Here is a 5,071-nt window from a genome sequence, read left to right on the forward strand (position 1 = left end):
TTCCTTTTAGAGGAAAATGTTTGAGAATGAAAATCTGTGCACAATGGGTGTTCATTTCTAATAGTTGTTATTGCTTCTAGACAACTGAGTGGGCAAAGCTAGGAAATACACATATTTTTAGAATGAGAAAAATAAATTTTGAGTTCACACTGATCCAATTAAAATTTAAAAGTGAGTTTTTTGCCTAACTTATTTGATTTTATATTTATATCATATATCTCTGAACCTCTTATTTCTTAATTTTGCTATGTGATATGTTTTTCTGTGGAAACATAATAATGGGAGGGAGTAGATATTGTGTAAATTCAGAATATTTTGTCTTGTTGATATTGCTGGTAATTCTGTTAAGTGGTCTACCTCTTCCTTATAAATTATTTATTTATCTTAATAAATGATATTAAAACTCTAATAGCTATTTGACTTCTTTCTCTCTCTTACTCTGCATCTCAGCTGTTAGCAGATCCTATAAGTTTACTTCCAAAATCTACTTAGTTCTTTCCATTGTTACTACTACTACTATTACTACTACTACTGCTACTACTATTACTACTACTACAACTACCACCAGCTAACAATTTAGTTAGCTCTTGCTGTATAACAAAACACCCCAAGACTTAGTGGCTTAAAACACCGAGCATTTATTATTTTTCGCAATTAGTGCATTGCACGAGTGGTTCTTCCTGCATGGGCTGGCACAGCTGGAACTAGATGATTTAGAATGATCTTGCTTACACATTTGAGGCCTTACATAGGGTGGGTGAGATCATTGAAATGACTGGACCATCTGTTCTTATGGCCATTCATCTTCATGGATGCCAGTCTGGGACTTGTTTATATGATAATGGAATTACCAGAATCACGATGGCAAAATTCCAACAGGCTAGATCTTTTTCAATCTTCTGCTTGTGTCACCAAAGTAAGTTATCAAGCCAAACCCAGATTCAAGGACTGGAGAAATAAACTCCACTTTTTGATGGGAAGAAAGGTAAACCCATGTGGCAAAGATGGCATAAAGGGAGGGAGGAATTTGTGGCGATTTTGCAACTTACCACATCACTCAAAGCTAAATCACTTCTATTTCTCATGTGAATACCTACAATAATACTATGCTTCCACTTTTGCCTTCATGAAAGCAATTGTCTATATATCAGTTAGTTACTTTAAAAATATAAATCGAAAGTTCACTTTCTGAGATGAGAGTACAGTCAAGATGGCAGAGCAGTAAACACTGTGCTTGTCTCCTCTCATGACCACATTAAAATTACAACTACATTTTAGAACAATCAATCCAGAGAACCATCTGATGAATAGCTGGACATAACTCCTATAACTAATGACATAAAGGAGTGGCCTCATCAAGACTGGTAGGAGGGGCAGAGATGTAAAATAGGCTGGCCGCACACCCATGTATAGAGGCTGAGCATAGGGAGGGATATTTTGGCTATGGAGGTCCCCTCAAAGAAGCATGGGGTCCCAGTCCAACACCAGGCTCCCCAGCCCAGGGTTCCAGTGCAGGGAAGAAGAGTTCCTACAAAATCTGGCTGTGAAAAGCAGAGGGTATTCCCACCATGCAGGTGAGGTGAAAGACAGCTGAAAACACAGACATCCCCTTAAAGGGCCCATGCACAGATTTACTTTCTCGCAAGCAATCACCCTGGGCTCTGGTGGAAGGGCGGCAGCATAGGAGGTGCCAGAGACATACAGAAAAGGCTGAGTTGTATGGCTTCAGGTGAGGGCTACGTGGACAGCCATCATTATCCCTGTGTTGAACCCTCCTCCTGTGCAGACTGCAGGCTGATGCCATCTTGCCTGTGTAGAGTCCTCCGCCAGCCTGACCAAATCAGAATCCACAATGGTATGATAAAATCCCCTGGCTCCGCCCTGGTGACTCACTAAGACCTGGACCCACCTAACTCACAAATTGCCAGAGGCATATTAGTGTCTAGGCAACAAGCCCCACTCCACTCTTTCAGCAGAAGGCTCTTTCAACAAAAATCAACAGGCCTCTCATGGCACCAACTATTGTCAAATAGGCTGCAGCTGAACTTGGCCTGTAGTGGGATCCCTCCCAGGAGGCCTCAGGGTCGGCATTACCTGGTAGCCTCTTCAGCCAGAGTCCCACCTGGCCACCCCCAGAAATGACATAGCCAAAAGGCAGACTTGGCAGGCACCAGAACCCTGCTAAAGTGAATCATGCTCCATAAGGTCAGAGCCTACACAACAATTCCTCCACTATAGTCAAGGCCAGTCCTCACAATCAATCAGCCTGAGGGTCAATCCCTCCACTAACATGCAAACAGCAAACAAGGCTCAGCTATAACAGGAGGGCATACAACCCATACAAGGGACACACACCTGCAGCACCCAGCTCAGGTGACCAGGGAGACTGTGTCGCTGGCCTCATAAGACACCTTCTACAAAAGGTCACTCTACTAAGACCAGGAGACATAGCGACTCTACCTAATACATAGAAACAGACACAGGGAGGCAGCCAAAATAAGGAGACAAGGAAACATGTCCCAAATGAAAGACTAGAACAAAGCTCCAGAAAAAGAACTAAACAAAATGGAGACAAGCAATCTACCAGTGCAGAGTTCAAAACACTGGTTATAAAGATGCTCAATGAACTTGGGGGAAGAGTGGATGAACTCAGTGAGAACTTTAACAAGAAATAGAAAACATAAAAAAGAACCAGTCAGAAATGAAGAATACAATAACTGAAATGAAGCCTACATTAAAGGGAATCGACAGTAGATTAGATGAAGCAGAGGTTTACATCAGTAACTTGGAAGATAAGGTAGCAGAAAACACACAATCAGAACAGCAACAAAAGAAAAAAATCCAAAAAAATGAGGATAGTTTAAGAGGCCTCTGGGACAATTTCAAGTATATCAACATTTGCCTCATAGGAGTACCAGAAGAAGAAGAAGAGAGAAGAAGGAATTTGAAGAAATAACCCATTTGAAGAAATAATAACAGAAAACGTTCCTAATCTGGCAGAAGAAATAGACATACAAGCCCAGGAAGCACAGAGTGTCTCGAACAAGATGAATCCAAAGAGGCTCACACCAAGACATATCATAATTAAAATGCCAAAGGTTAAAGTCAAAAAGAGAATCCTAAAAGCAGCAAGAGAAAGGCAGCTAGTTACTCTCAAGGGAGCTCAAAAAGACTGTCAGATGATTTCTCAACACAAACTTTGCAGGTCAGAAGGGATTGGCATGACATATTCAAAGTGATGAAGAGTAAGGACCTACCACCAAGACTACTCTACACAGCAAGGCTATCAAATAAAAATTGAAGAGATACAGAGCTTCCCAGACAGGAAAAAGCTAAAGGAATTCATCACCACCAAGCCAGTATTACAAGAAATGTTAAAGAGACTTCCTTAAGAAGAAGGAGGGAAACATAAATAAGAATAATAAAATGGCAGTAACTATGTACCTATCAATAATCACTTTAAATGGGGGGCTGGGTGTAAAAGGTTAAAGGATTAAGAAGTACAAATTGGTAGTGACAAAATAGTCACAGAGATGTGAAGTACAGCATAGGGAAGATAGTCAATAATATTGTAATAACTCTGTATAGTGCCAGATGGGTACTAGACTAATCAGGGGTTCACTTCATAAATTATATAAATGTCTAACCATTATGCTCTACACTTGAAAGTAATACAAAATAATATTGAAAAAATATATGTATAAATCAAAACATGTCATTTCCTTTTTCTAAACACCTTCAAAGATTTATTTTATTTACAATAAAACCAAAATATTTGCTCTCGGTGCTCAATGTGATCAGTCCCTTGACTTCCTCATTGACATAATCTCATACTGTTCTTCCCTTAGTGCATTGGTCTTCTTTCCGTTCCTGCTTTAGGACCCTTGCTCTACCTGTTTCTTCAAATATATCTTCAAATAGTTGTCTTTTCTTGTTATTCAAGTCTCAGAGAGACTTTTCTGTGTGGGGTAAATATCACCAAGGTACACACCTCTCTTTGTTAGATACATGGAAAATTATACTTCCAAACTTAATTGCAACATGGCAAGGCTATTTGATTAGCTCTGGTTAGCAGACCATAAGCAAAAGTAAATTGTGTCATTTCTAGGTTGAGTCAGTGGGAATCCCTGCTCAGTTTTCTGATTTCCCTTCTTCCCTTTCAGTCACAATTGGAGAGTCTCATGTTGAGAAAGCAAACCACAACATTAAAGCGGCTTGGATTGCTGAGTCACCTCATGAAGGATTACTGTCTTGGAGAGTTTACACACCGATAATGGACTTTGCATGAGCAAGAAGTAAACTTTTGTTGTTATAAGGCACCACAGTTTTGGAGTTAATTTGTTATTACAGTATATCCTATCCTGTCCTAACTCATACACTAAGAACACAGTGTTAAGTAGCTTCATCATGCTCTTATTCTTTGTCCTAACAATGTTTCACTTTCTTCATAGTCCCTAATAATTTTTATTTCCTGTTATACTCCCACTCACCTAGAATGTAAACTCTATATAATCTTATCTGCTTGTGAATTTTTATATTTCCAGAGCCTAGAATAGCAGATGTTTAGTAAATATTTACTAAAGGAATCAGTATAGTACATATTACATAGCACTCTCTGGGACCCCTGTAATGTATACATTGATCCTTGTGATGTTGATCCTTAAACTTTTTTTCTTTTTGCTTCTCTAATTGGATAAATTCCACTCTCCTGGCTTCAAGTTTGATGACTTTTTTTTCCTACTTGATATATTCTGACTTTGAACCCCTCCATTGAATTTTTTAGTATAGGTATTGTATTCTTCAGCTCTATAATTTCTATTTGATTCTTTCCTATATTTTCTATCTCTTTGTTGAAATTCTCACATTCTTCATGTGTTGCTGTCTCGACCTCAGCAATCATCCTTATAATTGTTATTTTGAACTCTCGATATTAGGTAAATCACATATTTCCATTTAATTAAGAGCTGTTTCTGGAGCTTTATCTCATTCTTTAGTTTGAAACTTATGTCTGTTTCTTCATTTTCCTTGACTCTCTGGGCTGGTTTCTGCACATAAAATGAAATAGCCATGT

The sequence above is a fragment of the Pteropus vampyrus genome, unplaced genomic scaffold, assembly GCF_000151845.1.
Source record: "Pteropus vampyrus isolate Shadow unplaced genomic scaffold, Pvam_2.0 Scaffold441, whole genome shotgun sequence".
NCBI lineage: Eukaryota > Metazoa > Chordata > Mammalia > Chiroptera > Pteropodidae > Pteropus > Pteropus vampyrus.